Source organism: Trachypithecus francoisi, unplaced genomic scaffold, assembly GCF_009764315.1.
Source record: "Trachypithecus francoisi isolate TF-2019V2 unplaced genomic scaffold, Tfra_2.0 Lachesis_group1, whole genome shotgun sequence".
Classification (NCBI taxonomy): Eukaryota; Metazoa; Chordata; class Mammalia; order Primates; family Cercopithecidae; genus Trachypithecus; species Trachypithecus francoisi.
Window position 1 is genome coordinate 179,778,500 of NW_022681454.1, and position 14,050 is coordinate 179,792,549.

Genomic DNA, 14,050 nt, shown 5'->3' on the forward strand with positions numbered 1-14,050 from the left:
TTTGCATTTTTCTTAAATTTAATGTATTAATTTTTTCCTTTTGTAATTAGTGATTTTATTTATCTACTTGCCCTAAATGATAAAATTTTCTTCTAGAAAATTTATAATTTTAGTTTCTATACTTACAAATATGATAAATTTCAACTGACTTATTGTGAATGCTGGGAAGTAGTGGTTAATATTTGCTGGGAAGTAGTGGTTAATATTTGCTGCAGTTGTTCGAGCAATAGTTATTCAAAGAATTTTACTTCCCCATTGAGTTGCACTGGGGCTGGTGTTGGAATTGACTGTACATGTATGTGTATATTTCTGGACCTTTTATTCTTGTCCACTGAAAAATTTGTTTATCACAACACTGCGCTATCTTAATTTTGTAGCATTGTAGCAAGTCTTGAGATAAAACACTATTTTTTCAATTTTTTTCTTTTTAAAAATTGTCTTGTCTATACCAGTTCTTCCAGTTTCCATATACATTTTAGAATTAGTTTGTCAAATTTTACAAAAATCTGCTGGTTTTTTTGTTGGAATTGACTCAAAGATGTAGAGAATGTTGGGAATAATGAATATTTTCACAATATTTAGACCTCCAAATCATAAACAAGGTGCATCTTTCCATCTATTTAGATCTCTAATTTCTCTCAGCAATGTTTTGTAGTGTTTAGTGTAGAGGTTTTGCACATCTTTCATTTAATTTATTTATACGTAATAGATGTTTTAAGATGTTATCATAAATGGTATTATTTTCTTTCTTTTCTTTTCTTTTCTTTCTTTTCTTCTTCTTCTTTTTTTTTTTTTTTTTTTTTTTTGAGACAGAGTTTCACTCTTGTTGCCCAGGCTGGAGTGCAATGGTGTGATCTCGGCTCACCACAACCTCTGCCTCCCGGATTCTCCTGCCTCAGTCTCCCAAATAGCTGGGATTACAGGCATGCACCACCACGGCCAGCTAATTTTGTATGTTTTACTGGAGATGGGGTTTCACCATGTTGGTCAGCCTGGTCTCGAACTCCCAACCTCAGGTGATCCACCCACCTCGGCCTCCCAAAGTGCTAGGATTATTATTTTATTTTCTAGTTATTTATTGCTGATGCAAAATTGACACTTGCAGACTGCTATGATCTTGCTAAGTTCACTTACTGCTTCCAGTAGCTTGTAGAACACACTGGACTTTCTATGTATCCAAATCACGGAGCGTCTTCACATAGACAATGTTACGCCTTTCTTGTTTTTCAGTCTTTATCACTTTTCCTTGCTTCCTTCTTTCCCTTTATTTTTCTTTTCTTTTTTCCTTGTTGCACTGTTTAGGATCCCTAGAACATGTTAAACAGAAGTTGTTACAGTATCCTTGCCTTGTTTCTGATGTTGAGAGGTGGTAAAGATGGGGCATTCAATATCTTACAAAATATGATGTTAGAGGTAAGTTTTTCAGGCCAGGCATGGTGGCTTATGCCTGTAATCCCAGCACTTTGGGAGGCCGAGGTGGGTGGATCACCTGAGGTCAGGAGTTCAAGACCAGCCTGGCCAACATGGTGAAACCCCATCTCTACTAAAAATACAAAAAATTAGCCAAGCATGGTGGCGCATGCCTGTAATCCCAGCTACTCCGGAGGCTGAGGCAGGAGAATCACTTGAACCCAGGAGGCGGAGTTTCCAGTGAGCCAACCTCATGTCATTGCACTCCTGCCTGGAGCCTGGGTGACAGAGTGAGACTCTGTCTCAAAAAAAAAAAAAAAAAAGAGGTAAGTTTTGCATAGGTGTCCTTTTCCACATTTAAGATCTCTTCTATTCCTAGCTTATTGTTGTTTTTAATCCAGATTAAGGGGTAAATTTTGTCAAATGCCTTCTCTGTATATTGAGATAATCATATGATTTATTTATTCTATTCACATGGTAAATTATAAATTAACTTTCAAATATTAAATCCTGGTATAAACCCAACTTGGCCTGATGTCGTATTATTGTTAAATATCACTGGATTTTATTTGCTAGCATGATATTGAGGATTTTTATATCTGTGTTCTCAGAAACAGTGATCCGTACATTTTTTGTTGTGCCATCCTTGGTGTTTTGATCTCAGGATTATGTTGGTCTCATCAAGGTAGTTTGTGCTTCCTCTTATTTATGAAAGAGTTTGTTGAATTTTGATGTTTTTCTTCCTTAAATGTTTTATAGAATTTACTAGTGAAACCATTTAGGCTTGAAATTTCTTTTGGGATGTTTTGGTTTCTTCAATGAATACAGTGCTATTCAGAATTTCTGTTTTCTTGTATACATATCAGGAAAAAAATCATTGAATTCATTGAATTTATTGATGTAAACTTGTTCTAATATGCTTTCATGTCATTTAATGTCTGTAGAATCTATAGTTATATCTCCTCTTTCATTCCTATAGTGGCAATTTATTTCTCAACCAGTCTTGCTAGAAGTGCACCACTTTTATTAATCTTTTTAAATAACAAATTTCAACTTGGTTGATTTTTGCTTTTTTTCATCTGTTTCACCTATTGACTTATGATTTTATATTATTTCCTTCCTTTTACTTTTATTGAGCTTAATATTTTTTTCTTGTCCAGCTTGTTTTATCTTGATAGTTTAGCTCACTGATCTTTTTCTTTTTTTTTCCTTTGAGACAGAGTCTCACTCTGTTGCCCAGGCTGGAGTGCAGTGGTGCAATCTCAACTCACTGTGACCTCCACTCCCCTGATTCAATCAATTCTCCTGCCTCAGCCTCCCGGGTAGCTGGGACTACAGGCGCCCGCTGCCACACCCGGCTAATTTTTTGTATTTTTAGTAGAGATGGGGTTTCACCGTGTTAACCAGGATGGTCTTGATCTCCTGACCTTGTGATCCACCCGCCTCGGCCTCCCTCCCAAAGTGCTGGGATTACAGGTGTGAACTACTGCACCTGGCCCTAATCTTTTTCTTAATGTATACTTTAATGCTACACATTTCCCTCTTAGCACTGTTTTTGCTGCATCTCGCAAATTTTGATATGCTTTGTTTTAATTATAATTAGTTCAAAATATTTTCTAATTTCCCTTGGGATTTTTTTTCCTTTCACCCATGGGTTATGTAGAAGCATGTAGTTTAATTTGCAAGTATTCAAGAATTTTCTAGTTATAATTTTACTATTGATTTTAACTTAATTCTCATGTGGTTTTAAAAATACTGTATATAATTTTAGTCTTTTAAAATGTATTGAAACTTGTTTTAGGACTCAGCATTTGTCAATGTTAGTCTATGTTCCTTGTACCTTTGAAATTAATATGCATTTGCAGTAATTTGTTGTAATATTCTATAAATATCAGTTAGGTTGAGGGGTTAATAAAGTTGCTGAATTCTTCTCTTTGTTGCTAACTTTTTTGGTCTACTTCTGTGAATTTTTAATATATGGTTGTAAAAATTTTCCACTATGATTGTAAAGTTTTCTAGTTTTCCATTTAGCTCTGCCATTTTTTGTTACTGTACTTTGAAGTTCTACTCTTCGTTGCAAATAAATCTAGGATGTTTACGTAATGAATTGACCCTTGTCAACATATGGTTATAAGTGTATCTTTTTCAAATTCCTCTTGTCAGAAAGCCTACTTTGTCTGATAATATAGTCACATTGTGTTACTTGTGATTAGTGTTTACATGGTATATTCTTTTACTTTTTTTTTCTTTTGAGATGGAGTCTCACTCTGTTGCCCAGGCTGGAGTGCAGTGGCAAGATCTCGGCTCACTGCAACCTCCGCCTCCTGGATTCAAGTGACTCTCCTGCCTCAGCCTCCTGAGTAGCTGGGATTACAGGTGCCGCCACTATGCCCCGCTAATTTTTTGTATTTTTAGTAGAGACAGGGTTTCACCGTGTTGGCCAGGCTGGTCTCAAACTCCTGACCTCACGATTCGCCCACCTGAGCCTTCCAAAGTGCTGGGATTACAGGCATGAGCCACTGCACCTGGCCTCTTTTCCATTCTCTTACTTTCAACCTATTTGTGTCTTTACAGTTAAAGTATTATCCTATTGAATTCATCTTACTTTTTTATCTGACAATTTCTAATGTTTAATTAAGAGTATTCAGTACCTTTTCACCGGAATGTAATTGTTGATATCGTTGGGTTTGGTAACAATTGTTTTCTACTTATTCCATAACTCCTATCTCTCCTTGGTCTCACGTTTTCTGCCTTCTTTTAGATTAATTGAATTATAAGAATTGCATATTATTATTTCTATTGGTTTTTGAAATTTACGTTTTAATTTTACATTTATAGTATGTGTTCTAGAGGTCACAATATGGACCTAACCTTATCATAGCTTACTGAAATTAATATTTTACAATTTCATGTTAAGAACCTTGTAACAGTATAATTCAATTTTCAACTGCCAACACTTTTTACTATTATTGTCATATATTTCGTTTCTGTCTTTTTTTTTTTTGAGACAGAGTCTCACACTGTTGCCCAGGCTGAAGTGCAGTGATGTGATCTCAGCTCCCTGCTGACTTCTGTCTTATAAACTCTGCAGTACAATTTCATTATTTTACTTTAAATAATCACTTGACTTTCTTAAAAAGATTAAGAAAAAGTATTTTGTATTTGCCCACATATTTACCAACTCTGGTGTTGGTGTTCTTCTTTTTTTTTTTGTTTTTTTGCAGATTCATGTTTTCACATTCACCTCTGACCATCTTCCTCAGCCTGAAGTGCATTCTTTAATATTTTGTGTAGTGCAAAACTGCTGGTGATAAATTCTCTCTTCACCTTTGTTTTCTGGAAATAGTGGGGTTTTTTGTTTGTTTGTTTGTTTAAGACAGGGTCTGACTCTGCCACCCAGGCTGGAGTGCAGTGGCATGATCTCAGCTCACTGCAACCTGTGCCTCCCAGGTTTAAGCCGTCCTCCCACCTCGGCTTCCTGCATAGCTGGGACAACAGGCGCATGCCACCACATCCAGCTAGTTTTTGTATTTTTAGGAGAGATGAAGTTTCACCATGTTGGCCAGGCTGGTCTTGAACTCCTGGACTCAAAGCGATCTGCCAGCCTCGGGCTCCCAAAGTTCTGGGATTACAGGCATGAGCCACGGCACCTGGCCTGAAAATGGCTCTTTTTTACATTCATTTTTAAAGGAAAATCTCACAGGACTTAGAATTCTAGGTTGACATTTTTTTTCAATACTTTGAAGTTATTTGTTTTCTAATATCCATTTCTTTATTATAAGAAGTCAGCCACAATTCTTATTGTTTCTCTGAGTGTAACATGTGTTTTCTTCTCTGGCTACTTTTAGGATTTCTCACCTTGGCCAGTGTGGTGGTGGATTCCTGTAATCCCAGCTACTCAGGACACTGAGGCAGTAGAATTGTTTGTGCCTGGGAAGTAGAGGCTGCAGTTAGCCGAGCCTGCACCACTGCACTCCAGCGTGGGTGACAGAGTGAGACTCTGTCTAAAACAAACAAACAAACAAGATTTCTCACCTTTATCTTTGAATTTTGGCTATTTGACTATGGTATGCCTTGGTGAAGCCTTCATTGTTTTTGTCCTGTCTGGGATTTGCTGAGGTTTTTTTTTTTTTTTTTTTTTTTTTTAATCTATGGGTTTATGCCTTTGAAAAATTTGACTCACTACTGTGTTCAACATGTTTTTGTCAACAGGTCTTAAGTACTCTGTTCTCTTTCTGTATTTCTCCATGATTCAGTTTGAGTGAATTCTATTGAAGTATCTTCAATTTCATTCATCCTTTCATCTATGTGTTCATTCTGCTCTTAAATCCTCTAAAGAACTTTTCATTTGAGATATTTTGTTTTCTAGTTCTAGAGATTTTGGTTCTTCTTTTTCAGCTTTATTGAGATATAGTTGACAAATTAAAATTCTATATACTTATGGTATATAATGTGATGTTTTGATATCTGTATACAGTGTAAAATGATTACCACAATTAACCTAATTTAATATATTCCTCACCTCACATAGTTACCTTTTTATGTGTGTGGGCATAAAAACATTTAATACCTACTTTTTACGCAATTTTAAAATATACAATACATTCTTATTAACTACCGTCACAATATTACACAAGATATATATATATATTTATTTATTTATTTATTGAGATGGGGTCTCACTTTGTCACCCAGGCTGGAATGCACTGGTGTGATCACAGCTGACTGCAGCCTCAATCTCCCAGGCTCAAGCAATCCTACCCCCTCAGCCTCCTAAGTAGCTGGGACTATATGCACACACCACAATGTCTGGCTAATTTTTGGGTTTTTCTTTCTTTCTTTCTTTCTTTCCTTTTTTTGTTTTTGTAGAGATGGGGTTTCGCAATGTTGCCCAGGCTGGTCTCGAACTCTTGGGCTCAAGAAATCTGCCCACTTGAGCCTTCCAAAGTGTTCTGTTTACAGGAGTGAACCACTGAGCCCAGCCTCCATTATATTTTACAATTTTAATTTTCTGCTGAAATTCCTTATCTGTTCACACATTCTATTTTTTTCCTGAAAACCTTAAAAAATATATTTTTAAACAGCAACTTTTATTTTAGGTTCAGAGAGTACAGGACCAATTGCATGGTGCTGAGGTTTGGATACAATCAAGCCCATCACCCAGGTAATGAGCATAGTACCCAATAGGTAATTTTCCAGTCCTTGCTTCCCTTCCTGCCTCCCGCTTCTTGTAGTCTCCAATGTCTATTGTTCCCATCTTAATGTCGATGTGTACCCAGTGTTTAATCTTTTAACGTAATTATACTAGCTGTTTTTAAATTCTTTCTTTGCTAATTCCAGAATCTGAGTAATTGAAACTCTATTTCTATTGCCTGTTTTTCTCTTGGTTCTGGGTCACATTTTCCTGCATCTTTGCATAACTCGTAAGTGTGTATTGAATTCTGAACATTATGTAGGACATATTGTACAAACTCTAGATTCTATGATCTTCCCATAAAGACTACTCTGCTTCTTTCTGGCAAATATTTAAATATTTGATGGATGTTCTTGCTTCCACTGAGGCTTGATTTTGGAATTTGTTATGGAGGCTTATTTGAGTTGACCCTTAGATTTGGGGCATGGCTTGGAGTCTTGGATCCTGATTTTATTCTGGCAACATGGCTCTTAGGGTTTCATTGAAAAATCCAAAATGTTTTCTAATCTCCTCCTTCTTGACTAGATTTGAACTCTGAACTATCTTCCTAGAACCAGGCAACTACTGAAATCTCTGCTTATATATTCTTTTTCTTTTCGTTTGTGTGTATTTTCTTTTTTGTATTTTTTGTTTGTTGTTTTATTTTAAGTTCTGGGATACACGTGTAGGATGTGCAGGTTTGTTACACAGGTAAGCACGTGCCATGGTGGTGGGTTGCACCTGTCAACCCAGCCGCTACGTATTAAACCTTGCATGTATTAACTATTTTTCCTGATGCTCTGCCCGCTCCCTGCCCTCCCCTGGCAGGCCCCAGTGTGTGCTGTTCCCCTCCTTGTGTCCATGTGTTCTCATTGTTCAGCTCCCACTTATAAGTGAGAACATGTGGTGTGTGGTATTTGGTTTTCTGTTCCTGTTAGTTTGCTAAGGATAATGGCTTCCAGCTTTATCCATGTCCCTGCAAAGGATGTAATATTGTTCCTTTTTATGGCTGCATAATATTTTACCTTTTTAGCCCCTCAGTGGCTGATTTCTGCTGAGTTCCCTGAGTGCCGTTTAGGAACCAGCCAGAGACTTGCAGGGACTTTGTATGTTGATTTGAGAGCTCTCTTTTTGTGTCTAAGATTTCTTCTAAGATTTGTCCCCTTGATTTTCAACCACTGTGGCATCTCTGAACTCCAGTTTCTGTTTCCTGAGCAAAAAATGTCTTCTTCTCGTTTGAAGTTGATTTCCTCATGCATCGTGTGAACGGAAAAGTTCCCATACGGGAAAAGTCAGGTAAATGTAGAAGTCACTTAGTGTCCTTTGCTCCTTTCAAGCACCTTCTGCTGAAGAGTGTCTGCCTTCTTTGGGTTGTATTGTGTTTTGTATCATTGTTATTAGCTCGAGGGTTTGTCTCACACAAGCAACTCCATTATCACTTTACTCCCATTAGTGTTAAATTCCACTGTTTTCCTAACATTTGACCTGTGTAGCCCCTAAAAGCATTTGAGTTCATAATCCCTATTTTAAATTTATAAAGGTCTGATTTTTTTTTTTACAAAATATATTTTATAATGAACATGTTCTATTTTTAATCAGGAAAAAACACAACCACCAGTTTGGGAAGGGTCTATTTCCCTAGATTTAGACGGGTATGGAAAGTGGTATATCCCATAAGAGCGGGAGAACACTGCTCAGTGAAAGCCCTCTGTGGAGGGAGGGCAGAGATCAGACATCCAAGCAGATGGCTGTGAGGGGTAAAACTCAAGGCTTCTAGATTCCCAGCTTCAGGCTGGACATGGTGGCTCACACCTGTAATCCCAGCACTTGGGGAAGCCAAGGCAGGAGGATTACTTGAGTCCAGGAGTTCAAGACCATCCTGGGCAACATAGTGAGACCCCCGTTTCTACATGAATTAAAAAAGAAAAAATTAGGCATGGTGGTGCACTCCTGTAGTCCTAGCTACTCGGAAGGCCAAGGTCGGAAGATCGTTTGAGCCCAGGAGTTTGCAGCTATAGTAAGAATCATGATCGCACTACTGCACTCCAGCCTGAGTAACAGAACAAGACCCCCACACAACAATAACAACAACAAAATTCCCAGTTTCAGGAAGATTCCCTGCTCTATTGGAGATTTGGAAGCAGAAATCTAAGGGAATTTTTTAAAGGTCAATGGTGACCATGGTAACATTGATCCTCATTTCATTTACTAGGGGTCATGAAAACAGCACATTCTGGAGCATTCCTGGAAGGGGTCCCAATAGCATTGGAAAACCCATTCCTCACCAACACAGTGAAATGGGAGCTGAAATCCAGGATTAAGTTCATATAAAGGAAATTGAGAAATATTTTTCATACAGCTGAGTTTCTGGCCTGAGAATCATGCTTTGCAATCCTATAGTAGACAGGGTGAGATGTGCTATAGACCCGTGTCACAAGGTTCCAATCATAGCACACCAAATAACACTTACAAAAAAATGTTTTATGGATGAGTCGGCACTTGTCAGATTAGGGGACCCTGTCCTCACTGATGTCACTTGATCCTGTTAATTACCGAGTCCCGAGAAAGAGACACAGGTAAAAGTGAGCCATGTTTCCAGATAATTCCCAGATTCTCTGTAGTTGAACAGGGAGTTCACAAGCTTTCCCCATGACTCAGAAAATTATAACTGCCTGAAGAATTTTTAGAAGGCTATCAGTGAGGAGACAGTCCTCTGGGACTGAGCAAAACACAGAAAACCATGCTGGATTTTCCAAATGTGGGATGTGATTTAGATAAGCTTCCACCCTTGATATGCTTTTCAAAAATAACCTTTATCATATTGTTATTTATTATTTCACTCAACACATGGTAAGTATGACTAAGGACCACTCACTCTTTTGGTCAGTGACACTCCCACAGGCCTGGGCAGAGGAACCTGATTGGAAACAGTCCTGTAATCTGAGGAGGCGTCTAAAAATGTAGGGAGATTTCCTTGTTTGTCGAATGACTGGGAGTTTCTACTGACATTAGCTGCCAGGTGTTAAGTGCCAGTAAAATGTGATACAATGCACAGAACATTTCTGCAAACAATGAATACCAAAAACACTTCCACAGGTCGGTATTTGTGAAAGAACAGAAACTATTTAAAATGGAAATTGGCCAGCGCAGTGGCTCACGCCTGTAATCCCAGCACTTTGGGAGGCCGAGGCGGGCAGGTCACTTGAGGTTAGGAGTTCAAGTCCAGCCTGGCCTACATGGCGAAACTCTGTCTTTACTAAAAATACAAAAATTAGTTGGGTGTGGTGGTGGGTGCCTGTAATCCCAGCTACTGGGGAGGCCGAGGCAGGAGAATCACTTGAACCTGGGAGGCGGAGGTTGCAGTGAGCCGAGATCGTGCCATGGCACTCCAGCCTGGGTGACAAGGGTGAAGCTCCATCTCTAAATAAATACATAAATAAATAAAATGGAAAATGACTTATTATAGCAAAATAGCCATGTTCAAACCGTTTTCTGTGCTGGAGCACTTGTCGGTTTGCTGTTCTTTAGAGATTTATAAAGTCGCTTCTGACATTTTGCCAGAAACTACAGGAACCCACCACCAGTAGTCATAGCTGCTTTCACAAGAAAATGCCCTGAGCCACTGGACAAACCTCAATTCATCTCAGCAGCCAGGAAAAAGTAATGCGTTTTGATCTCCTTCTGCCTTCCAGATCAAAACCAGAACCCTGCTTATGGGCATTCTGGGAAATGTAATTCCCAGGTTCCTGGTCCTGCAATACAGAGGAATAGCCTAGATTAGAGATCCTCAGACTCCATCGTCTCTAGTCACAAAGGTTTGTCGACACACTGTTGGGGTTCAGTACACCTTGCACGAGCCCTTGGAATTTGCATCTCTATCGAGTCTACAGGTGATGCTCATGCTGGCGGCCCATGCCTTGAGGACATCTGCTTGGAAGGGGAAAGAACGATGTATGCAAATGTCCAATCTGTCACAGCCAGATAAAGACATGGCGTTCATCCTGAGTGAAATGAGGGGCCACTGGAGAGTTTTTAAGCAGAGGAATGACATGATTTGACTCTTCTATTTTAAAAGGATCACCTGGGCTTCCAGGGAAGTAATAAAAACAGCCATGCCAGGCAAGAGGTCATTGTGACAAAAAAAAAAAAAGTTCATGGTGGAAACTTAGGAAAGTACAAAAAAAAAAAGACAAATATAATCAAAATCACTTACAATCCCACCATTCAGAACCAACCATTATTAATATTTAGATATATTTCCTGTGTGTTCACTGAGATTATAGTTTACATGATGTGTAACATCATTTTTTAAACGTTAATATATCATGCCATTGAGAATTCTACGTCCTGGAATAGCCTTCTGCAACATTAAGAGGAAGTTGACTGGTGGAGGGCATGCGGAACATGTCACTGAGCTGTCACTGGGCCTATTAGTGAATGAGCTTCCTGAGATGCTAGTGTCTTCTGTTCCTCTTCCTAACATACCTAGCCTTTTAAACAGAAAATATTTTCATCAGAATTTCAAGTTCTTGACTTAGCGAGTGCTTTTCAATAACAAAGGCCTACTTTTTAAGTCACTGAGGCAGTGAGGGAGGGGCTTGGGTAAGAATCCTTGAGATCTCCAGCCCAGAGTTCTTAAGATCACAAGTGTGGACAACTAGCTGTCCAAGAACGGTCTCACAGGACTTTTCCATGTATATCTGATATATTGCTTATCCCCTTGTCAGAACTCAATAAACAGCTATGGGAGAAATACATAAAATTAATTATATCTCTAAGCCTTGACCTCTACAATATTTCTTCCTTCCAGTCAATATGCTTCTTGAAGTTTAGAAAAAAACGGTCTCTAATGCTTCATCTCCCACTCTTTTACAAGCGATATGCAATTTGTTTCTTCCTGAAAGAGAGGAAAAGTGAAATATTTTTCTCTGGAAAGAAGGGCAAGAAAATAAGAAACTGTAGAGTTGGAACTAAGAACCCCAGAGTATATTTAAATAAGGATACATGTATTAATCACCCTCCCAATGAAAGCAAAGGCCCCAAAGTCAACTTCCTTAAAAGGCTACAGATAATGTTGTGGATCTTTGGAAAGGATCAATATGAGTCAATGGAGAGTACCGTGGCCCATGATAAATACAATGAAGACATATTGACATTTTACTTCCCCAAATATTCTGGATTAGGTATTCTGGAAAACACCTCTGAAAAGAAACTTTACAATACTGGAAAAAATGCAATAAATATTGAAATACTTAGTTGAACGTTTAATTGAAGGACCTCATTTTAGGCGATAAAGCAAGGGCTAATGCAGGGGAGCCCCGGAATTGCTAGCTGACACCAGCAAGTTGGTGTTTGGGGTTTAATGTGTGAGGGATAAGAGGCAGGGCCTCAGGTCAGCTTATGATAGGGAGTTGGGACTAAGATTTCCTCATAAATCTAAGGATTTGAAATGCTGTAACCTTAATGAAAGAATAGGTTAGAAAAAAAATCTACATATTGTCAATAGTAATGACACTTTTCTTTCTCAGCATCGAATCTGACTGGAAAAAAAAAAAAAAAAACTTATGTAATTCTAAGTATGCCCCTGTAAGAGTCTATGATTCCCCAACAATCCAAGGAATCTCAAGGAGAGAATTAACACCATGGTCCAGGATTAATACCACTCTTGGATGTGTGTTAGAAGCCAGTACTTTCTGGAATAATGGTCCCTCCACTAAGGCCTCCTGGAGGATTTACTAGATTTGGGTCAGTCAGATAGGTTGGAAATGACACCCTTCCTCTTAAAGCTTTCTACATATTCCTGATCTATAAAACTAAGTGGGCTAAAATGTTTTTAATATCATTTCAACTTTGTGTTTGTCTGATTTGGCTTGTGCCACAAATCTAAAATTTTTACAAGCTAATATCACGGCAATCTCCAAGTCACTGGAAAACACTGAGTGAACTTTGTAGATGTCTCCTGTTTTCCTGTAACGTTACAAACTGTATTAGTGCTTGATACGTTAAAATTAACATGATGGAAGTATGAAAAAAAGATGAATTCAACTGATTTAAAACAAAATAAACAGCTCCCATTCTCATCAGTCAAAATCTTACCCTACTCAGAAGATGATCAAAACCAAAACTAAAGAAGTAGCAAGTAAGTCATCATTAAATTTTACTTGAAATGTGTTAGTAAGCAGTCTTGTTCTCAATCATGCAGAAAATAAAAACAGACATGCTGTGGAGGCCGGTTTGAATGGAACAGAACAAAACTCATGCCTGTCAGTCACTGATACTTGCCAAGCTGTGGGAATCATACTTGTTAAAGTGATTGAAGTCCTCAGTGGTAGAGTTTCTTTTGCTTCATTTTCACCAAAGCTTTACAAGCAGAAAATGTTTCCATTTGCATAAAAGTTTCAATTAGTACTGACTAATTTTAATTTTAGGTTCTTTGAAAACCCACATCTAATTGTCTAAGGCGTTTCTGGCACTAATAGTAGACCAACTGTGAACATTAGTAGGCAAAAATGAAAATTTTTCTCTGGAAAGAAGGGTAAGAAAATAAACTGTAGAGTTGGAATTAAGAACCCCAGAATATATTGAAGTAAGACATAAATGTATTACTTAATAAATATTTGATGAATGGATTAAGAAGAATAAGTTCATGATAATTCTGTAATTACCATTGCACTTCATGGAAAGTCATTTGGGTCCCCAAACTAGCTGTAAGGTGAAGCTGGGCTGCAAGCAAACAAAAGGAACCATAGACATTTTTAAAAAAATAAGAAATACACAAAATTCAAGTCATTTACTGAAATCTAAGTGAAATAATCAGCACAGAGATTGCAACTGTTGCTGTCTATTGTAGAAAAATCTAAAACGTAATTCTTCATTGATTGCTTTCAACTGGACAGGTCAATTGCTTCCTTGATTCATTTTTTTTAAAAAACAAAAACCTTAACAATTTACTCCTGCTGGTGTACTAAAGCACAGTATTATGTCATTCTCTAAGCTCTCGTTAGGTGTGGAATGAAGTCAGGGCTAAAGCTTATCAGGGCTTTGGAGGGGAAAGTGAGTGTTTCGGGTACCAGCAGTGAGAACTGCCTTTCTCTACATAATACAATATTCCAAGAAGGTTTGCTAAGTATAACTGAGTCTAACTGAGCTAAGTTGAACTGAAGTAAATTCAATCTAAATGAATCAATTGTAGGTCATACTGTTGAGTTTTAAAATCATTTTTTTTTTTTTTTTTTGGTGAAAGAGTCCTTGAGACTCATCCTTCAGCACAGGCTGAGAATACCTATCTGTGATTTCTTTCTGGGAGCAGTTAATATTTTAAAAGATTTTGTTTAGAAGTGGTTTCCTCAACATCTTTATGATGCAATATCAGTTATCTTTCATAGCCATTATTTTCCGTTGGAACCACAAATGAGAATATTTCTTGCTACACTTCTGGTTAACATCTGATTCCACAACTAGACTCCA